We start from the raw sequence: 24,419 nt of genomic DNA, 5'->3' as shown, positions 1-24,419 counted from the left end.
AAAGAACAGATGGATTGGAATCACTTGTGTGTGTGATGGTGGCAGGTGACATCCAGGTGATGTGAGATGAGGAGAAAGGGAGAAAAAGGAGCTCTTGTTGAATAGCTTCAATTTTTTTGATTAAAATATGATTCAAGGTTCTTAGCTGAGAGGGTGGGAGGATAGAGAAACATGGATGTTTGAGAAAGAGGGAAAAGTTTGGAAGAATCTTTGTAACAAGTGGGAAAGTAAAATGAATGCAGAGTTACACAAGGATTGTCTTGGGGCAATGACAGTTTAGCTGTGATTATATAATATAAATTTGTAATGGAATCAGCATAATTTGGGAATTTTTTTCTACTTTTGTTCAGCAACCTGTGCTTAGGAGTGAAGGCATTGAATATTGGTAGTGATACAGGGCCGAGAGTTGGCAGGACAAGGTTAGCATATGATAAGGGAGCAAAGGATTCAAGAGAAAAGGACAGTATAGAGTCAAACTGGTTCACAAAGGGTCAAGACGAGTAAAAGAGGAGAGTATAGCTAGTTCAGAGGTGGTGACCAGGAAGAGAACTGGAGGTCATGTGGGCAAAGAACAGGACTGTTCTGTTAGGCAAAGGACAAAATGAAATAAAAATAGATTTTGATCAAATAAGAGAATTTTAGAGTTCAAAAACCTGGAAAAAATTTGTGGGTGATGGTAAAAATATGTTTAAGTATAACTGAAGAGGGGTGGAAGGATATGTTATGAAAAATGAGTAAATTGATAAACTGTGAAGTTACAGTGTTTGAAGCAATATAAATATGTGTATTGAAGTTCCCTAATGTGAGAGTGGGAATTGGGGAAGAGAGGAAGACTGAGAGGCAACATTATCAGAATTTGGGGGGGGGGCAGCTAGATGGCAGAGTGGATAGAGCAACGGCCCTGGAGTCAGGAGGACATGAGTTCAAATCCAACTTCAGACATTTAATAATTGCCTAGCTGTGGGAACTTGGTCAAGTCACTCTTAACCCTATTGCCTTAAATAAATAAAAAAAAATTAAAATTGGATGGTATATATGGATTGAGTGGATTTCAGGGAAGAGAAGTTATGGAGCAATGGTGGTAAGGGGAGAACCAGAAGTGGGAGTATTCCAGTTCCTCTGCTTTAACCAGTGAGTTAGAGGAATGAACAGAAAGGGTAGTCCAGGAGGCTATGTCCTCAGGAAGGAGCAAGGTCTTAGGGGGAATCAGAAATCAGAAGAAATGAGAAAGGAAAAATTTACTATGAAAGAAAAGTTGTTGCTTATGCAGTGGGTATTCCAGACAGCACAACGGGAGGGATTGGTAGCTTCAGAGTGGGAAGTGGTTTGAGTGAAATGATAATAAGGGATGGAATAGTGTGGGAATGACTAGTGAGGTGTGAGTCACTGAGATGGGGAAGGGGAAGTTTGTTAAGTATTAATGTATTAACTAACAGAAATTACATGTTGACACATTTAATGTAGTATATAGAATTGTGAACTTAGAGTTATAGAATCTATATTTAGGGGTAAAATGGAATTTAGAAAATATCTAATGCAACCTACTTCCACCAATTTTGGAGAGAGAAAAACTAGACATGACTTTCCTAAGGTTTCAAAGCAGCAAGAAACAAAGCTAGGATTCTAACTCAAGTCTGGTGACTCCAAACTTAGCACTTTAAGGTCAGAGGTTTTGTTCTTCACCAGGCTGCTTTCTCAGAAAGATTAGTATTTGATTAATCTACTAACTTATTGAGTAAATGAATGAGTGAATGGCATTTATTTAGTATTACCTTTGTGCTGGGTATGCCAAGTATTAAGAAAGAAAGAAAGAAAGAAAGAAAGAAAGAAAGAAAGAAAGAAAGAAAGAAAGAAAGAAAGAAGGAAGGAAGGAAGGAAAAAAGGAAGGAAGAAAGGAAGGAAGAAAGGAAAGAAAGGAAAAACCAAAGGAAGGGAAGGTAGGAAGGAAGGGAAGGAAGGTAGGAAGGAAGGGAAGGAGGGAAGGAAGGAAGGAAGGAAGGAAGGAAGGAAGGAAGGAAGGAAGGAGAAAGAAAATAGATAGTTTCTGACCACAATGTTTTTACATTCTAAAATAGGAGACAAGACACATAGGGGAGTTTTGACCAAGGCAAAACTTTTTTCACATGGATGTAAATAAAATATTAGGGCAGTCAAATGTTACAACCCTTCCAAATGCAATAGTGCCATTGATTTCATTTCAGTTCTCAGAGCAAGAGGAAGAAAAATGGAAAATGTGTGTGTATATGTGGTTTTGTTTTTTTCTGTGTGTGTGTGTGTGTGTGTGTGTGTGTGTGTGTGTGTGTGTGTATGTGTGTGTGTATGTGTGTGTGGGTGGTTAGATATTTGGGTATATTAGCAAGAGGTTAGATAAGAATACTACTAAGTAGAAAATGGTAGTGTCTGTTGACAATTGGTATCATCTCACCAATCAGGCAGTCTGACCAGGGACAGAATTTTACAATGCTTCTAAGGTACTGTCTCTGGAGATCTGATAGGAGAAGATAGCAGCAGCAGGTCAGAGAATGACTGGGATGAAGATGCATGGACCAAGGTTCAATATCAGCCTCTTAAATTAACAGTGAGGCCAGTGAATGGAAACCTCCTAGTTTCTCAGGAAACTCTCTAGGACTTTAGCTATTAGACCACAGTCCATGATCTAGGTGATGGAGGCCAGAAGTTCTCCATGCTGATGAAGGGTAATTCACCAGTGTAATTTCCCCCTTATATTTATGCAATGCTTTTAAATGTTCATGTAATGCTCTTTTAACTTTATTCTCATGGCAATCTTCTATGTATTTTTTTTCCTTAATAGTTGATTGAACTGAGGGTCAGAGAGGTAAATGACTCAGCCTACATCACATATCATTAGGAACAGAGCCAGAACTAAAACATAAGTCTCCTGGGTCTCAACATGTCCTCTACCACCTTCATCCTGGGGTCTCTTGCCATGAGACTCTGTCTGCTGATGAGGGCATTCCTTTTCTAAGCTCTATCACATGGATGCATTAGAAGTCTACCTAGGCAGACAGATCCTGGGGCCACCAGGTAGTTTTCTATTAATAAAGTAAAAATACAAATTAGGCTGGCCTTGTGGCAATGCTGGAACAGGAGCAACTCCCCCTCAAACCCCCCAGGAATCCACAAACACATTTTTAAATAACAAAAGAAAATTGAGTACCTGATGCAGTTAGCATTGGTCCCTGGAGGTGGGAAGCCTTGGAAAAGAGTCTATTATTTTGCACCTGTCCAGCCCAATAGCTCATTGTGCAGCAGTATTTACTTAAAAAGCAGAGGAAGAAATCATTATTTGCTCTTAGGTCTGAGATTCCTGCAGCTACTCTTTGGAGGGAAGTGTTTTATTTCCCTTCTCACCATTATTTCCCTGGCTCTCCTTGCTTTGAGTTGGAAGAGGTAGAAGTGGCAATGCTTAGTGCATAAGATATGGAGAATTAACTCACAGGCCAAGATGGGGGCTTAACCTAGAACTGATCTTCTATCCTTTCATGTCTGGATAGGAGGATGAGGTGTGTTATAAGGGAAGAGATGCATTTGAACGTCTGTATCTGTGTGTGTGTGTGTGTGTGTGTGTGTGTGTATAGGGACCGGACATACAATTTCATTAATACAAAGAATTCCCTCTACCAGTGCATGTCAAGTCCTTTTCTACAGCTTTTATCTAGTCTTAGAGAGTTACCTGAGAAGTTAAATGATTTACTCAGGGTCACAAGGATGTTTCAGAGACAGGAATGGAAGCCATATATTGCTCATTTTGGGGTCAGCTCTCCATCTACTATACCATGCTGTAATTTCCCCATCTCTTTCTATATATATGTACATTTACAGGTCTCTCTCTCTCTCTCTCTCTCTCAATATATATATATATATATATATACACATTCCTTTAATATATGTGTGTATTTCTTTTTTATTCTTTCTAGAATAAGTGACAGTGAAACACAGAAATTTACAGCCTAAAGTGAAAGAGAGAAAAACAAAGTTCCCATTTTAAATGTTATGAGTATCTTTTTGTTGCTAATGTCTCCCCCTCCAAATGGCTATGTTTCTCCAGCTGGAAATTGGCAGCAATCAGCTTTACAAGTGTTGGGGAAAGATTTACTTGGACAGATGAAAGAAAATCATTTCCTTCTAAATGGCGGCACCCACTGCCAGATAATGCGGCTCTCCCCAGTTCTGCATAGGGGTGGCATGTTGAAGGGGCTTGTTTTCTTGGAAAATATAGTCATTGGGCAAAGGAGGCAAAAATATGCCCAGACTGGTAAAAATGCTATTGTTAGAGGTAATAAGGTGTTAAGGGCAGCATTTTAAAAGTAGTGAGCATTTTCCAAAAGCTTTTGGAAAAGGATGAGTGGACAGATAAATGATATTGGGGAGAGAGGAGTTGGGGAAGGAGAGAAAAAGTGTGTTTGTGTGTGTGTGTGTGTGTGTGTGTGTGTGACAGAAAGACAGAGAGAAGGAAAAAGGGTGAGAAAGATAAGGAAGAATAAGAGAAGACAGTGACAGAGAAAAGAAATGAACGTGGCTTTCCAATAATTTTTACTGAATAATTTTGGCTTTTGAAATCATATAAGGATCTAAAGAGAGGCAGCATAATATGGTGCTAATGAAAGGTTGACCTTGAAATCAAAATGACGGGGGTTCAAATTCAAATTTTTATACATACTAGTTATATGACCATGAGTTAGTCACATAACTTCTTGTTTCTTCAGGCAACTCTAACTAGAAATCACAGAGTTCTACAACTTCTGGCAATAGCAATAAGACAAGAAAGAAATTAAAGGCATAAATAGTAAAGAGATAAAATTATCCCTATTTACTGATTATGGTTTACTTAGAAAACCCCAGTGAATCAACTATTGGCAATAAGAATAACATAAGAAAGAAATAAAATGCAAAACAGTAAAGAGGAGTTAAAATTAGCTTTATTTACTGATTATTGTTTACTTAGAAAACCCCAGCAAATCAACAAACTAATCAAGTTAATAGTTTTAATAAAGTAGCTGGGGCAGCTAGGATTTTTAGTGGATAAATTATCAGTCCTGAAGTCAGACAGACTCATCTTACTGAGTTCAAATATGTTTTCAGGCACTTATTAACCAGGGGACCCTGGTAAATCACTTAATCTGTTTACCTTGGTTTCTTCATTTGTAAAATGAACTGAAGAAGAAAATGGCAAACTACTCTAGAACTTTTGCCAAGAAAACTCAAAAAGGGATTTGAAGAGCCATACATGATTAAAAAAGACTGAACAACAAAGTAGCAGAATATAAAACAAATTAATCATGCACACACACATCCACAAACAACAGAAAGGAAGGAATGGGAAAAAAGAAAGGAAGAAACAAAGACATTTATTCTCAGTTATGATCATAAAACACTTTCATATATTACCTATCCTATAAGATTGTTAGCATGAGTGGTATTAACTCCTTTTATAATAAGGAAACAGGTCTGGAGACTTCGATAACTTATCCAAGTTTCCACAGTTAATTAACAATCAGTTAATTAACAATCAATTAATTAATTAATTTGTACTTAATAAAGTCTATGTTCATTCATTCCTTCAAATTTCCTAACATATATGTAAGTATAACTTGTACCCTACTTGCATTCTTATTTCTTCAAAGGCTTTAAACTTAAGTCCAGGTCTTCTAGGAAGAAAAGGAGGAAAAAGAATAATGAGATAGAAAGAGAAAGCAAAGAGATATGATAGAAGGAAAGAGATAAAATGTATGAGAGAAGGAAAGAGATAAAAAAGGAAGAAAGAAAAAGTATAAAAAAAGCATTATGATAGGGACTGCTAATGTGATATTGACATCAGTGGTAACAGCAAAAATAGCTTGTTCTTCCCTAGGTGAAAGACCTATGACAGATTAATCAGTTAGTCAGATCTTAAATCCTTATCTGCTTGATTTTCCAACTAGCTACTATTATCAAGCTTTTCTTTGAGACTCAGTGATTCCTCCAAGGGAGGTGAATTTTACTGACAACCAATTCTACCTCACCTCAGTTTTAGCTATTTTTACTATTTTCCTCCCCTTACTCAGCAGATCATAAGACTTATAGGGAAATCAAAATTCGAGTTTGAGTTCTGTTCACTAAAGCTGTATGACTGGGCAAGCTGCCTTCTTTGCCATTCATATTCTACATTAAAAGAAATTGGGAGTGGTTAGGTGGTACAGTAGATAGAGCACTGGCCCTGGAATCAGGAGTACCTGAGTTCAAATTACCTAGCTGTGTGGCCTTGGGCAAGCTACTTAATCCCATTGCCTTGCAAAAACCTAAAAAAAAAAAGAAATTGGTATTTTTCTTATTAGTATCATTACTAGTGGATAGAGAGCACATCTCAATGTCAGGAAGGTCTGAGTTCAAGTTCTACTGACACAAACTAGGGCAACTTGGCATAAATCATTTAATCTCTCAGGGTTCCAGATAACTCTCAAAGATTTTATATAGTAGAGTTGTTTCTTTACTAATCTACAAGTTTCCTCAATCAGAGTTCCCTGCTGAGTTCAGTTAAGTCCAATTGAGTACAGAAAAAGCCTGGGGAAGGTTGGGCCTGTGCTCTCTAACTCTGCCCTCCCTCTGACCCCATAGGACTGTCAATAATTACTTTGCTCTTAAGTTGGAAGCAGTAAAACATCCTGAGGAAGAAACAGGATGCAACAGGCACCAGGCAAGTCAAACCACTACCATTATCTTGATCACCATCTTCTTCAGATGCTGATAGAGACAGCAATAGAAGAGCCCAAGTGCCCTGGTGAGTGAGAGAGAGAGAGAGAGAGAGAGAGAGAGAGAGAGAGAGAGAGTTTTGTCCTTCATTCTTTTAGAATTTTTTTTAAAAATTATATTTCTTTAAGGCAATGGGGTTAAGTGACTTGCCCAACATCACACAGCTGGGCAAATATTAAGTGGTGGAGACTGAATTTCAACTCAGGGCCTTCTGACTCCAGGACTAGTGCTCTATCCACTGCACCACCTAGCTGCCCTGTCCTTCATTTTTTTTTTGCAAGGCAAACGGGGTTAAGTGTGCCCAAGGCCACACAGCTAGGTAATTATCAAGTGTCTGAGACCGGATTTGAACCCAGGTACTCCTGACTCCAGGGCTGGTGCTTTATCCACTGCGCCACCTAGCCACCCCTCGGTCCTTCATTCTTGAAGAGGACCATGACATTGTAGAGGCAATGCCTTGACAAACACATGGATTAGAGTTGAGTACTGTAGGGTGCTATTCTAAGTCATCAGTTTCACTTTCTCATCCAGAGCCATCTGGGTCCAGTGGCCAGATATAGATCAGGACAGCTGGAGATGGCCCTGGATGCAAGGCAATCAGGATTAAGTGACTTGCCCAAGGTCACACAGCTAGTAAAAGTCAAGTGTCTGAGGCTACAGACTATACCACCTAGCTTCCCTTACCCTGGTAGTAACATTACTTCTAACAGCATGTCCTCAGCAATCATCCTAGGAAACAACAGCCTGGCAATTTCCTGCAGATGCCATAGCTACAGCTACTAAAGACCTAGAGCAGAAAGTTCTTGCCACCAAAGTTCTTGGCACAGTCAAATGGTTCAACCCCAGAAATTGAAATGATTTTATTGATGGAAATGACATTAAAGAAGAGTACTGTCATTTGCTTGATTCTTCAAATAAGGACTTCTGGACCTTTCCATTTGAATTGTAGTTGAAACCTTCCTTAGGTGTTGTCTCTTATTCAAGGTGTGAGTACCTTGAGAACAAGAACTGTCTTGTAATTTGCTATTTTTATCTCTATCACAGAGCTTAGTGCTTAATAAAGTCTATGTTCATTCATTCATTCATTCAAATTCCCTAACATATGTAACTATAACTTATACCCTACTTATTCTGATCTCTTCAAATTATTGTTTTCCCTTGAGCCCAGATTGGTTTGTGGGAGTGTGTGTGTGTGTGTGTGTGTGTGTGTGTGTGTGTGTGTGTGTGTGAGAGAGAGAGAGAGAGAGAGAGAGAGAGAGAGAGAGAGAGAGAACATGCGAATGAGAACGAGAATCAGACAGAAAGACAAGATAGAGACAGAGAGCACTTAGGATGAGACTGGCGAGGGCTTTGCAATGACTCTGGCTGCCAGAAACACAAGTGAGAAGAGATTGGGATTACATGATTACATGAGGGGAAATAGAGGCCCCAGCTAGACTTGACTTGAAGATTTGACACCACAAGAATAAGGTGACCAGAGGCCAGCACTTTGGAAGAGATCTTGATTCTAGAAGCAGAAAGGGGATTGGGAGCCATGAGGAGGGATGACCCAGAGTTGCTGAGATTGGCTTAATACCTATTTAACATCTCAATGGACTGGTGAGATGGGAAACTGATTTTTTTTCCTTACCTTCCTTGCTTTGCCTCTCTGATCTATATTATTCCCTACTTCTTACCTTTGAATCATAGATGTGTCTAACCAGGAGTCCCCTTTAAATCTTTAAAATCTTTAAAAATCTTTAAAATAATACTCAGTTGCAAGATGCAAAGAATCCAGAGGAAGAGTCCAAGTTCTCAAGTGTCACATAAAATAATGATTACACTGCTTGCTTTGCCAGGTGTTTGTGAGGAAAGTACTTTTTTGAATCTTTAAATGTTATCTAAATTTGATTTATTATTATTAATAATTATATTTTACTAAAAATAGACTTACCATTGAAAATGTTGGGGACTCCTTTCCTTGGCTATAAAAGTGGCCTGTTACTTATTTGACTGAAGATTTTTCCAAATCTCTCACACATGCACATTCTAAAATGAGCCTTAGAGCCTACTAAAAATTAGTCCTTTAAGAATCTCATAAGTTGGGAACCTCAGGAAGTACAAGGAAGGAGGAAAAAGGCAACGTGCTAAAGGTGAGAGTGAACTGGAGTTTTCAAAAACACAACATATTTCTGGATAAGTTTGAATCCCTTTGACTGTAATTTTGTTGAAGGTGGGGGGGACTGACATCTAGGAAGAGAAACACTGTATGTAAAATCTCCTTCCAGCGTTGGCTATAGAATTGATCACCTATCCATATGGAGAAGAGGATGGCAGAGCTATGCTTTATCAGAATAGCATTCTAGGAAATGTTAGTAGTTGGTTCCATCCTCTACTAATTTCCTTACAATGTTATAAATCTGGATTGGTGCCTTGGATTCTGGTTGAAGAAAGACATCACTGGTCCCTGTTTTATTGTGAGTCTAGTAACCCATAATTAGGTCCTTAGGTGGCTAATCAACCAAGATTTGGCAGCTTCTGATGAGAACTGACCTCTGATGAGTCCATACGTTCATATGTTCTGAGACTTCCTCCTCTTCCCTACCCTTTTTGCCCAGCAACAGAGGGAATAGATAGAAAAGATATAGTACTTACACAAAATCAGTGCCCATGAATTACTAGAGAGTCAGAGGCAGCTTCCATGCTAGTTCTATACAAAGCCAGCCTTGGGCTGTCTGGGCACAGGATGGGAGTGGGGGATGGATATCTGAGGAAACTACTTCCATTGTCTCTCATCAGTTTGGTCACAGTAGCTATCCACATTATTACTCTCTTGCTACTTTGTTATTACTCAGATCAATCTGGTCTTAGCACATGGGCCACAGTGGGCTCTTTGTTAGGGTTGATAATAATGAGGAATCTGGGAATTATCATTATTTAGCTTCATCTTGTTTATTGCCTTAAGTCAATGTCTGGAACTGATTTCCTGAGGTTAAAATTTTCCACCTCTTATTCCCTTCTCACTTTGACTCATTTATTTTTCCGATTTCCCCCAAGACCTTTTGACACTTTGAAAAGTGTTTTACTTAAACACAAACCTGCTCCTTTACCTTGTGTTTCTTCCTGTCCTCCCTTCTCACTCTTTATTAATAAGTCATAAAGAACGTTTCCAAGCAAGCATCACTCACAAAATAGTACAGCCTGGGGATGGAGCAAGGAAGTAGCAGTACAGAGGACAGGTCAGGGACAAAAGGCTGTTTTCTTTGTATCTTCTGAGTAATCGTGATTCCTTTACTTACCACCTGAAATAATGAGGAATTTGAGAAAACAATAAAAGGACAAGACAAAGCAAGGATTCTTTATCCATGCCAATGGAAATTATCTAATGCTACATATTCTAGTGAATAGAATAGATATTTCTAGAGGAGATGATTGGAACACTAGGAGACCTGGCTCCAGACCCAACTATCCTTGCCTATCCATATGACTTTGATCTATCCATTTGAACTATCTCCCTTGTAAGGCACCAAGGGGTATTTGAAAAGTCTTCCTCAATATTTTCTAAGACTAAAGTTGGTCTATAGAGTTGGATTTACTTTCTTTCCCCCTCCAAAACATTATCATTGAATCATTTTTCCTTAGAATTCTTATAGGATAGAGAGCCTTTCAGTGATCTTGGAGGAATCATTTACCTTCTCTGAACTTCAGTTTCTTAATCTATAAGATGGAGATAATAATGGGTTATATTTATATAGCAATAAAGATTATGATGTATTCAGGATTGATTAAAATAGAGAGAAAATAAAAAAGGAAAATCAATCAGGAAGGAGGCTGTCGCAATTGTCAGACATAAAATGATCAAGATCTGAATTGGGGAAGTAGTTTTTGGGGAAAAAAAGTAAGTGACAAAGAAAATTACATTGGAGAAATTGTTAAGATGTCTGTTTGGATATGAACAGTCAGATGAATTGGTCCTGTGGGTTCAACTATATGACATCTAAGGTCTATTTCAACTTTTATATTCTATAACTTACATGTGTTATCTCATTTCATCCTCAACCAATTTTTATCATCCATGTATATAGAACAGCATCAATGATGTTAAGTAACTTGACCAAGGTCAAACAGATAGTAAGTGGCAGGTACAGTATTCAAACTTAGATATTCTGATCACAAACTCAGTGCTTTTCTAAATCATGATTCCTTTACAGACTCATGGTACTATTGTAAAGATAAAATAAGATAATCTATGTATTTTAAAACATGTTTTTATTTATTTCTTTTGTTTTTAAATCACATTCATTTTTAAAGAAACACCTCCCTTACACATAAAACTATCCCATACCTGTAACTATTCATACCCATAATCTCCCAATCTGAAATTAATGAAAGGAGTGCATATTCATGTAAACACACATGCATGCACATATACATACATACACATATAAAACACATGTGTGAGTGTGTGCTAATATATAATGGAAAGGATGCATGTTCATATAACTATATATAATGTATGCATGTAAACATATATATGCATGTATATGCATATTTGTAATATATGCATAGTTTTTTTCTGGAAAGAGAATGATACATATGAGTCTCCATAGATAGCAACTAGAATAGTTAAACAGTTTAAGATCCTACCATATGTAGATCAGTCAAAAGAGCTGGGAGTGTTTAGCTTGGGGAAATGAAGATATGGGATGACTGTCTTTTAGCAAATGAGAGGCTATTACCTTGAAGAGGCATTCTGTTTGGTCCCAGAGGGCAAAACTAGCAGTCATGGCTAGAAGTGGAAGAGCAACAGATTTAAGGAAAAATTTCCTCCCAATTGAAGCTATTTAAAAGTAGAATAAAGGGGTGGCTAGGTGGCACAGTGGATGAAGCACCGGTCCTGGAGTCAGGAATACCTGGGTTCAAATCTGGTCTCAGACACTTAATAATTACCTAGATGTGTGGCCTTGGGCAAGCCACTTAATCCCATTTGCCTTGCAAAAACCTAAAAATAAATAAATAAATAAATAAAAGTAGAATAAGCTACCTTGAGAGGTAGCAGATTCCCCCTTACTGGAAGTGTCCCAGCAAAATCCAAATGACCATTTGCTGAGTATTTTGTAGAGGAATAGGGGTTCTGTTAGGCTCTTTCCAACTATGAAATTCTGTCATCTTGTGATTCTATGCACCTACAAGGCCTTCCTAGCTCTAAAATTCTATGATCTGTATTTCAAAGTCCCAGGAGCTCTAGATTTCTGAATCCTGAAAGGGCATCCATTATAAACTGCAGCTGTCCATTGTTGAGTGGTGCTGATCTGATCCTTTACGTGATTTATTAAGCCTGGGCATAAGGTGTGACTTTCACACACTAAAAGAGAGAGAAATATCAGCATTGAATCTTTTTGCCTTTGTTCATAGAACTACATTGCACACAAATTTTGATGTCAAACTTAGTTGGTTCCACTTTTTCTTTTTAAATGCCAAATGGGGATGGGAAGGAAGAATGATAATTAAGGGGACAATTACTTATCCCCAAGGTGCACTTCCTAACATACTCGCAGCACTCAGCAATCACAAATCAGATCAAAGCTTGAGACTTGGGTGCTGTTTAAGATCTAGCCTGTTTTTCATGCAGTATATTCAAAGAGAGTTAAGCTATTAGCCCATAGACTCAGAAAATACCTACACTTTCTAGCCTAGTTCCCAGGGGCTCCCCAGTTATGTTCCATGGAGAAAAAACAGATCAGAAACATTTTTATAAATGCAGACTAAAATTTTTTAAAGTCTATTCTGTAACTCAACTTCAGCTCTACTCTCCCCAAATCTACCCTTCTTTTCCATTGTGCCCTCTGCTACCCTTTTCCTATTTTTAACAAACTGACCTCATAATACATTTCTTCTCCTCATATTCCCTCTATTTCCTAACAGTTATGAAAGCATAGATCCACCCAACAAGCACTGTATCCATGCTGCTAGGACATGACATAGTAGTGATGTTCCTTGCTTATCAATACCACTTCCAAACTCTCTTGATGACACGATCATTCAATAACCCTCCTTCTATTAGATGTATCAGACCCTCTAAGTTCTGCTGTTTATTGCCTGACTGAACAGGCCTCCAAATCCTACTCCTTTTCTTCTCAAGAAGTACCATAATTGACTCATAGTCCTTTCCATCTTTCTTTCTGTCCTTATTTTTGGAGATGTTAATATTCATATTGATATTTCCCTCAAACACCCTAGCATTCTGGCTAATTGACCTCAGCTCCCATGACTTGCACTTTCAGTCTACCTTCACCATATGCAGATATAGACTGAGCCTTTATTTCATCATCTCTCACAAATGTTCCACTTCTATATTGCAAAACTATGACATTCCTCTATCACACTATAATTTCCTATGTTTTACTTGCCTTGATGTTTCCTATTCTTCATTTTTGAGTGACTCCATCTCTATGGAGTCACTACTATATGACCTCTGTTCAGGACTCACTTTCCTCCCTTTAAAATTACTAATGCTAATAATTTAAAATTTTTTTTATTTATTTAAGACAATGGGGGTTAGGTGACTTGCCCAAGGTCACATAGCTAGGTAATTATTAAGTATCTGAGGCTGAATTTGAACTCAGGTCCTCCTGACTCCAAGGCTGGTGCTCTATCCACTGTGTCACCTAGATGCCCCATGTTGATGCTATTATTAACCAGTTTGGTTTTCTGTCATCTTCTGGACTTGATTCTCTTGTCTTCTTTGCCCTACTAATATTCTTATATTTCTGCTTAAAGTCTGTCTCTTCCCTATTAATGTTCATATCTTTCCACATCATGTTAGACAATGTAGAATGTCTTGTTTAACACATACAATTATTTTATGAACCGTAAAATGCTATATATATGTGAACTATTATTATTATTATTATTATTATTAATTTCACATGCAACCCCTGTTCTCAAGCTCACTTGATGCTGAACACAAATAGAGAAAGCCACAACATAAATTCATAATCCTCTACATTTTTGTTATCTAATGCTAGTTGCATCCTCCCTATTTTACTATTCCTTTCTCTAGCCATTCACTCTTCAACTTTTATCTCAGCAGAGAAACTTGCCTCATTTATGAAGAAAAATGAATTTATATAGTGTAAGCTCCTTCTTTTCAAACATCTGACATCTTCTCAACATTAACTCATTCTCTTCTTTGTTCCAGCTTTAATGGAAGAGACTGTCTTTTGTTTAACCCCACTATCCCTCAAGATATTGTCCTAGAGCCCTTCTATAGTCCTATAACCAAACTCCTTGTAAAACAAAATAATGATCTCACTACCTCTGCTTCTTCACAGCCCATTAGCTACTGAACCCCTTGTGATCTGGCCCTACCAACTGAAATGACTCTCTCCAGTAGCCTTTTGTTGGATTTCATTCTTGTTGATCACATCCCAGATGACCTCTGAAGCATTTGGCACTGTTAATCACTCTTACCTCCTAAACTATGTTTTCCTCCCTTGTTTTTGTCCCACTGTTCTCAACTGGTTTTTCTTCTACCAGTCAGGCTATTTTCAGTATTCTTTGCTGAATCTTCATCCACCTGCCATCAACTATAGGTGAATACATGCCAGAATGCTGTCCTAAACCTTTTAGTTTCTTCTCTATAATATCTCTTGGTGATCTGAGCAGCTTTCATGAGTTCAATTATCATCCCCAGGAAAATGTCACTTCTAGTTCCCAATCTCTGACCTCTCTCTTCATTATCCTGCATAATCAACTAGTAGCTATGCATCCTCTACTTGGATGTCCCATAGATATCTCAAACTCAATATGCTCAACATGAAATTCATTTTTCCACCTCAATTGACTCTTCATTCTAAGGTCTCTATTTTCTATTGAAGTAAACTCTTATCTTGCCAGTCACCCAGTTTACCAAGGTCAGGGTCAGTCTTGATTTGTTCTCTCCCTCATATTTGTTCTCTCCCTCCCTCTCTCCCTATAATGCAATAGTTGTCAAATCTTATTGATTCTGCCTCCACAATATCTCATCATCCAGCTCCTGTTCTCTAGCACCTCTCTTTAGACTAACCTTAGAATTTTTTCATTCACATATTCTACATTCCAGGAACTCTAGGCTATTTAATTTTATTTCTATACACTATTCCTTCTACCACTCTTGGGAGGCATCCCATACTTTTCTTTGTACAATAGGAGCTTCGTGACTAGAAGGCTATCTTTCCAAACTTGTCTTGAAATTCCTAACTTTCTTGAAGTTCATCTAGAGTTCTCTCCCACTTGAAGTCCTTTCTGATTTCCCCAGCTGTTCACGTCCCCCATTATTGTTACTTTATATTTAATTTCCTATGTACAAATTGTATTTCTAGTTAGAAAGCAAGCGCCTTGAGGGCAAGGGTTATTTTGTTTTGATCTTTATACACTTCATAATTGGGACAGTTATTAACTGTGGGACCCTAGAGAAGTCATTTAACTTTTGTTTGCCTCAGTTTCTTCATCTGTAAAATGATGAGTATAATAGCAGTAATCTCACACTTACAGGGTTAGTGTGAGGATCAAATGAGATAATAATTGTGAAGTGCTTATCAAAGGTCCAGGCATAGAGTAGGTGCTATATAAATGCTAACTAATTATTATTGTTATTATTATTGGTATTACTATCATTATTACTACATAGTCTAGCACATAATTCTGCTAGGCTCTCCTTTAAATGGTGAATTAGAGTGTCTTTTCATCTCTTTCTTCTCCAATTCTTTATCTTATTTAGCCACCAAGGTCTTGTGATTTTGGTACTAGCCAGTCAGCTCTATCCATATAGATCCTTAATCTTAACCTCCTAGATGTCAGATGTGTTCTATTTCAGAAACATGTGTTTATTTAAGGAGAGTCATAGAGAGACACAGACAGAGACACAGAGATAGAGACAGAGATAGATATAAAGAAAGACAGAGATCAAGACAAATAGAAGCAGAGACAGAGAGATAGAGACAGAGACAGAGACAGAGAAAGAGAAAAAAACCTAGTTTCTTTCCTTCTGAAACTCACAATCCAAAGCCATTGTTATATCTGATCAGAAGATGTGAGTTTAAAATCTCTGCTTATTAACTATATAAATTTGAGTAAGTCACTTAATTACACTGCATTCCAGTTCATTCACCTCTAAAATGAAGGGGTAATATTTCCTTCTAATTATGATATTTCATGATCCTAAAAGGATGAGATGTGTACACACAAAATTCATACATGTAAGTATTTATACACATATATGTGCATAAATATATGTGATTGTGCATGTGTGCATCTCTATATACATATATTTTATATATACATATACACACACAAATTCACATATAAGAATATATATGTGTGTGTATAAATATATATGTATATATATATAAAATATGTGAATAAATACACACATTTATACACACAAATGTTGTTTTTCCTTCATTCTGTGACATCAAGGAAGTGATACTATGATAAGCAAGTATATTGGATTTGAGTGAGAGGGTGAAGTCCAAAGTCACCAGTGAAAAATCACTCACTTTCTCTTTTGGAAACATCTGGGTCAGTGGCCAGATGAATAAATCTGGACAATTGGAGATGGCTCTGGATGTGAGGCAATCAGAATTAAATGACTTGCACAAGTGTGAAGTGTCTGAAGTCAAATTTGAACTCAGGTCCTCCTGACTGCAAGATCTATGTTCTATCCACTAGACCATCTAGCTTCCAAACATAAACATACATACACACACACACACACACACACACACACACACAAACACACACATCTTCTATCTGTGTGTCTCCCACACACTGGCATTTCAGCTCTCCAGAGTACAGCTATTACTTTTCCTTTTTCAGGGTTTCTAGGGAATAACCCTAAGGATTTGGGGCATTTACACTATCAAGTCTAAGTCTCCATCTGGTATTTTCCCCCAAAGTCAATCTTTCCTTAAAACCAGCTAACAATTTAATATCAACTAGATTTTTTAAAAGAATGCTTAGAGAGAGGAAATTTCAGTCCATCCTCTTCTGGGTCAGGTCTGGCAGATTTATTGTCCTCCTTAAGACTGGTTCTTTCCCAGCTCTGCTTCTATGACTATTGGAAAACACTACTATAGACTGTAGATTCTAGACCTGTGGTGGTTCGTATGACCTTTCAAAGCTTACAGAGCTATTGCCTGGTCTATCCTATTTCTCATACTCATTCACCCAAGATCAATAAATAATCAATACAGGGACAGAAGAAATAGTAGCATCATGAGTTCATCCCCACATGGCAATCTGAATGGGAAGATAAGACAGCTGCATTCATGTCTGCTACTGCTACCTCTCCCTCTACCTAAAAGTCCATAGTATTCCTTCTTCCTAACTAGAGAGCACAGAGATAAGAGACAGAAGAGAAAAACAGAGACAGAGAGAGGGTGACCACAGAGACAGAGACAGATACACAGAGAGAGATGGGGAAGGGCGGGAGGAAATGAGGGAAAGAGGTATTAAAGGAGAGGGAGAGGAAAACCCAGAGAGACAGAAACAGAGAGAAAGAGAAAGATGTAGACAGAGAAAGACAGACAGAGAGTTAAAGAGGGATCCAGAGAGAGACAGAGAAGCAAAGATAGAAAGACAGTCAGAAAATGAGACAGAGGAACAAAGACAGAGATACAGAGAGAGAGGTGGGGGGGATAAAGAAAGACAAAAGTAGACAGATACAAAGCTAGAGACAGTGTGTGTGTTTAATAAGCACTCAGTTCCAGCTCAGCAACCAATTCAAAGGGTTTTTTTTATTTTTTATCACCAAGTAGTAAACTAGAAGGCATCCATTGCAGACTATCTTCATGCATATATATATATATATATATTATATATACTGAATCAAGGAGTATAGTCCATATATTACATAGATAGAGAGGCTTCCCTATGAATCGTTACCAACTATACTTATTATAAGGACTTGGTCCTCATTGGTCATGCTATCCTCCCATTATATTTACATATATATATACATGGATATATATATATGTTTAAAATATTATATATACATGTTATATGTAACTTGGCATGCATTTGGGAAATTTAAATTAACTTCCCTAGGATCACATAGATCATTTGTCAAAAGTAGAAATTGAACTGAATTTCCTCTCTTTTCCAAGGCTGGCCTTCTCTCCACTCCACCATGTTACTTCTCAAAGCTGCTTCTCTGTTTATGAAAAGATTATACCTAACAACATTTTCTAACCACCGTTTGGGGGTAGATACCCGTCGTGATAATCTAAACAGAGAAGTCCTCCTTCCTGCTGAGCCACTCTGACCCTTCCAGCAGCTCAGCAGTCATTCACAGGTCACATAAACTTCAAGGTTAAAATTTTTCTTCTCTAGAGGCATGGTGATTTTAGTAGCAAAGTTGGTCTAGTCCAAGCTGGATCACATGGGTCTGTCCTGCTTTCTTGAGCCAAGTTACAAGTACCCAAGAGCAGGCAACCAAATTAGAATAGAAGCTGAGAATGTTTAGCTTGAGGAGAATATTTGACTGTCTTCACATTGCTGAAAGACTCTTGTCTGGATCAGAGATTTTACACATTCTGCTTGGCCCTAGAGGAGAGAATTAAAGTGCATTGGATTCAGAGTAGATCTGGACAAACTTCCTCAAAATTGATTTATCTAGGAGCAGAAAGGGCTTCCTTGGGAGGTGGTAAGTTTCCCATCATGGTGGATATGCAAGTAGAGATGGATGACCTTGTCTCAGGGATATTGCAGAGGGAAATTCTGTTTGGGTATAAGATGAATTAGAACTGCCTCATCCCCACCCACCCCAAAATTCTGCATGATTCCATGAAAGACTTAAAATAATCTCCTAGAGAAATTGTCTCTTAGGTTCCTAATATGGTCACCTTATGGGGTTTTCAAGTTCATCTTTAAACTCTAGTTTTGGTTTTCTTCTCTTTCTGGGGGGGTGCAGGAATGATTTTCTTAGAGATTAATGTTGAATTTGGAAAATTTAGGGAAGATACTCCAGGGAGGAAGGAACAAATTCCTCATGGTAGTTGCTGTGAAAGTAAGGAGAGAAAAGAGTTGTGGGCCCCACTGCTTTAGAGAAAGGACCTTTGACCCTGTGCATTCTTGAGTTGGTTGAGAGACTGTGCCTACTGTCACTAAGCAATTTTCCACAATGATCCCTGAGTTGGGCCGCCTATTCCAGAAGGCAAAACTTCAGTGTATTCCAAATTTCCAAAATAGAAATAATAAAACAAATCAGAGCAGATGTTCCAACATGTAATTATCAACTAATCAGTTTGGACTTTTTTTTAATTCAAAATAGCTCCCAGATTTCATCAACTGCAGGCCTGATGGAGGGTTGGCTGAGCTCTACTCAGCAAGGAGCAGTGATGCTGTAGAGGGCTGCAGGTGCTTGTGGTAAGGGGGTAGCCCTCTGGGCAGGAGGAGGGCATGGCCGGGTGGGCAGATGCTGCTACTTCTGCTTACTCCTGGGGATGGCACATGGGGAGCAAGAGTTGGCTGCAGGTGCCAATCTGGGCAGCTGAGCCTCATGGCATGTACAGGAAACTGGATGGGCAAGAAGTGTGTTTGTGTGTGTGTGTGTGTGTGTGTGTGTGTGTGTGTGTGGTGGAAAAGAATTGGAAATTGAGGGGATGCCCATAAATTGGGAAATGGCTGAACAAATTGTGGTATATGAATGTGATGGCATACTATTGTTTTGTAAGAAATCATGAGCAAGTGGACTTCAGAAAAACCTGGAAAGATTTGCATGAAATGATGCTGAGTGAAGAGCTAGAAGAACATTGTTCACATTAACAGCAACATTGTGTGATGATCAACTATGATGAATTTGCACTTCTCAGCAGTATAATAATCAAAGACAATTTTAAGACTTGTGATGAAAAATGCCATCCACATTCAGAGAAGGAATTATAGAGTCTGAATGCAGACCAAAGCCTAGTATTTTCAATTTATAAGATTTGTTTTGTTTTTTGTTTTCCCCCTCATGATTTTTTCCCTTTAGTTCTGATTCTTTTTTTCACAGCATGATTAATATAGAAATATGTCTAACATAGTTATACATATATAACCTATATACTCACTGTCAAGGGGGGAGGGGAGGGAAGGAAGGAGAGAAAAATGTGGAATTCAAAATCTTACAAAAACATGAATATTAAAAACTATCTTTGCATGTAGTTGGAAAAATAAATTTAAAAATATACCATCAAAAAAATAAGTGCACAGTGGAGATGCAATGTGACCATGCAGTGTGAGTTCTACTCATCCAAATTCTCACACTTGAGTTTGATTCATGATCCCAGTAGCTTTGAAGCTTCTAATATGGAAAGGGTTGGTGGTAGTGAGCAGAATGTTAGGCAAATTCAAGATGTTAGTATATAAACAAACCTCAGAAATTAATTAGTTTATGTGACTGGATTAATTCACATCACTTAGTTTATTAGTTTTTTAAATGAATTTTTAATTAGTTTAATTAGTCACTTACTTTCTTTGAGTCTCAGTTTCTTCATTTGGATAATGACACCCACCTCACAGGATATATGAAGGTCAAATAGAATCATGTATGTTTAAAGATTTGCAAATCTTAAGGCACTATATACATTCTTAATTTTTTTTTTTAGGTTTTGTGCAAGGCAATGGGGTTAAGTGAAGGCTTGCCCAAGGCCACACAGCTAGGTAATTATTAAGTGTCTGAGGTCACATTTGAACTCAGGTACTCCTGACTCCAGGGTCAGTGCTCCATCCACTGCGTCACCTAGCCACTCCGACTATATACATTCTTAATATAATTATCATTAAGATCAAATTCAAGGGTGAGGAATAGTCTCCAAATATCATGGTTTTCCCAATTAAACTTTCTAGTTTAAACTTTCATCTTTCTAGATGAAAAGGAAAACCAGGATTGGAGAACTAATAGTTGTTGGGGCTCTGTACCATGGAAATATCTAGCCTTTCAAAAGCAAATAAGGCAGATTCAGAGAGAAGCCTAAAGGAAGCCTTGAAAAATAAGATTATGTTGGAAATTTATACATGAAAGTTTCTAATTATACTCCCAAATCACTCTTTGACAAGCAATATTACTAGTAGGTCTATGCTACAAAGAGATAAAAAAAATAGTGAAAGGGCTCATATATACAAAAATATTGATAGTATTTCCTTTTGTGTTGGTAAAGAATTAGAAATTAAAGGAATACCCATCAATTGGAGAATAGCTGAACAAGGTATCGTTTATGAACATGATGAAATATTCTTGTGCTGTAGGAAATGGTTTCAGAAAAACTTGCGAAGAACTTGTATGAGCTGATTCAATGTAAAGTGAGCAAAATTGGGAAAAATGTATACAATAATAGAAATGTTGTAGAAATAATCAGCTTTGAAAGACTTTACAGCTCCATTCAACTTCATTTTCTAAAGACTCAGGATGAAACATGCTATCCACCTCCAGATAGAGGATATATGGACTGAAAGTACAGATTGAAGTACAATTCTTTTTGCTTTTATTTTGGACACGGATAAAGTGGGAATTTATTTTATGTAGTTACATATGTAATTACATATATAGTTATGTAGGTAGATACATAGATGATAGATAATTTGCAATAGATTTTGTTTTTCATGTCTTTCCATGGTAGGAAAGGGAAGAGGGTAATAATTCAAATCATTATAAAAATTTCAGACAATAATTCAGAATATTATAAAAAATTAAATTTTTAAAAAGTTCTTGGGAGAAAATGACCTATCTACTTCGGTTAGCATTATCATATTAATTATAATAGTAAGTTTTTCACATTTATATAAAGCTTTAAGATTTGTGTTTTCTACACTGCTCTGTAGGAGCACATTTTACAGAGAAGGAAATTGAGTCTCCAAAAGGTAAAATAATTGACTCATAATCACACAGCTAAGTAAATACTGGTCAGGATTCCAACTCCCATTTCCAGACTCTAAATCAAGTCTATTTTTCAGTTATAATACACTTGATAATAATTATTCTTAGAAGTTGATCATTTCTCTTGGTCTCCCCCCACTCCCACTTGCTGCATTCCAGTGAGAGACACAATAATTTAAGATCTTCCCCATCTGAAGGCAATATGTGACTGGTGAGCATAGGCCAATGTTCTTTTCCTCTTTGCATCTGTTCTGTCCTGTATTAACTGGAGGAGACTGGAGATAGTTATGACATTATGAGCTTTGAAAGGTCAGGATACTGAGTCACAAGAGTTCAGGGATTTGGAGTTCATGCTGGGATATGCCTGGATCCAGATGGTAAGCAAAGTCCCAAATAACCTCCCCTGCCTGCAGAGGCAGAAGTGCAGACTTATCTACCCATTATCCATGATGCATTTGGAAGTGACCCTTATACCTGGAGTTGAAATTTGAATAATCAATATACTGCACTGGGAATGAGAGTAAAATTGTTGGAATCACAGAGAGTGAGAACAAGAATAAGAGACTGAGAGAGGAAGAGAGAGAGAGAGAGAGAGAGAGAGAGAGAGAGAGAGAGAGAGAGAGAGAGAGAGAACTCTATAACAAGAGAGGGCAAAAGAGAGAAGAAAGAGGGAAGGGAAGGAGGGAAGGGAAGGATGGAGGGGGAAGGGGAGAGGAGAAGAGGGGAAGAACCTTGACAAGACAAAGCATTGTTGAACTTGTTTAGCCTTTAAAATAGAGTTATAATAATATGACATTGGTTAGAAATTGCCACCATATTTTTGTTCAATTTAATTTAAGAAATATTTAGTAAACACATACTTTAGGCATCTGTTGCTGGGTTAGGTGAAAAGTGATAAAATCTCTGTCCACATGAGACTTAAAAACAGTAGGAGGAATTAGTCAGTCAGTTAATAAACATTCTTCTGTACTGTCCTAAGCACCGGGGATACATACAAAAATTTTAAAAAGAAAGTGTCTGAGGGGCAGCTAGGTAGTGCAGTAGATAGAGCACCAGCCCTGGAGTCAGGAGGAGTGGAGTTCAAATCCAGCCTCAGACACTTAATAATTATCTAGATGTGTGATCTTAGGCAAGTCACTTAACCCCAATGCCTTGCAAAAAAAGTGTGTCCTCAAGCAGCTTACAGTCTAAACATAGAAAAGGAAGATGAAAAGTGGGAGGAAAGGGAAGGTAACAGGATTGGTGATGTGATGGAGAAATTTTCTAAATGTACAAAAGAGTGCAACAAGGCACAAAATCAAAATATGGTTATACTGGGCCCCTCTTTAAAATAAACAGAGATTTTTGGAATTTGTCACACTCCCCTCCAAATCAGAGAGGCAGAGAGTATTAATGAGGTATGGTTGGATGTTGGATGTTACAGGATGATAAGGTTTCCCAATTATGAGATTCCTGGGTAATGATGGAGAAGTCAAAAAAATTCAAAAAGTGTAGCCAGGTGGAAAATGGAAAGATAGCTGTCCTTTAGTTATATATACAAGAGACGTATTCACAAATCACTATGATAAAATTTGCCATATGATTTGACACACACAGTAGAACAAGAAGTGCAAAGGAAGGATCACTTCCACCTGAGGTAATTAGGTGACCCTGAAAGAAAGAGCATAATTTCAATAAGTAAAGATGTGGGATAAGTTCATTCAAGGCAAAGGGAATAGAGTGTATGACCAGTGGCTAGGACCAAAACTCTAGGTTTGCACTAATTAGGTTCAATAGAAAGGGTTTCTCAGAAACACTTTCTTTATTTCATGAATCTATCCAGGGTTTTCCTGGAAATATCATAGGACAGTAGATTAAGAACTGGAACATATCTTAGAAATTATCTAGTCCATCAATTAGAGATCAATTGACAACTGAGGAACCATGCCCAGAAAAGTCAAGTGACTTGGTCAGGGGCAATTAATCAATAAACATTTATTTACCCCCTTCTAATGTGCTCTGTGCTGAGTGCTGAAGATACAAAAAGATGTAAAAGACAATCTCTGTCCTCAAAGAGTTTATGATCTAATCAAGGAGACAATATGCAGACAAATTCATATATATGTATACACACACACACACACACACACACACACACACATATATATATATATATATATATATAGTAAGTTCTCTATATGTATATATGGGTGTATATTTAATGTTTATAAGTGTATAGCTATGCATTTATATATATATATATATATATATATATATATATATATATATATACATATAGGATAAGGAGTAAAACATTAACAGAAGGAAGGCACTAGACTTGAGAAAGGGAAGAAAGGCTTCTTGCAGAAGATGAGCTTTTAGTTGGAGGCCATGGAAGCCAGGAGGAGGTGGATATGAGGAAGGGGAACTTTCTAGGTATGGGGAACAATCAGAGATTATTTCCAGACCAGAGAGATGAAGTGTCTTGCTCATGAAGTAGCAAGGAGGTCAACATCAGTGGCTCAAAGAGTACATAGTAGGGTGTAATATGTTAAGAAGAAGGTTACGAAGGGCTTTGAATGCCAAACAGATGATTCTATATTTGATTCTAGAAGCAATAGGGAGATACTGGAGATTATTGAGTTAAGGGTGATATGGATGGACTTGGACTTTAGGAAAATGACTTTGGTGGCTTAATGGATAATGGATTGGAGTGGGAAGAAATTTGAGACAGGCAGACCAACCTGCAGGCCATTGAAATAGGTACAGGTCTGAGGTAATGAGAGTCTGCACTAGTGTAGTGACAGTATCA

General features: G+C 37.6%; 1 long non-coding RNA gene across 2 annotated transcripts in view; it reads left to right on the top strand.

Moving 5' to 3' along the window:
* LOC141488455 (uncharacterized) overlaps positions 1-24,419 on the top strand; it is a 115,664-nt gene that overhangs the window by 35,829 nt on the left and 55,416 nt on the right. Inside the window, exon 2 of one of the 2 annotated variants that reach the window (XR_012468691.1) lies at positions 19,043-19,137. The exons of the other annotated variant lie outside the window; for it this stretch is intronic. This is a non-coding gene — a long non-coding RNA (uncharacterized LOC141488455). The remainder of the gene's footprint in view (positions 1-19,042; positions 19,138-24,419) is intronic. 2 annotated transcript variants of the gene reach the window in all.

Source organism: Macrotis lagotis, chromosome 1 (assembly GCF_037893015.1).
Source record: "Macrotis lagotis isolate mMagLag1 chromosome 1, bilby.v1.9.chrom.fasta, whole genome shotgun sequence".
Taxonomy (NCBI): Eukaryota; Metazoa; Chordata; class Mammalia; order Peramelemorphia; family Peramelidae; genus Macrotis; species Macrotis lagotis.
Note: the sequence above shows the minus strand (reverse complement) of the source record. Positions and strands in the feature narration are given on the sequence as shown.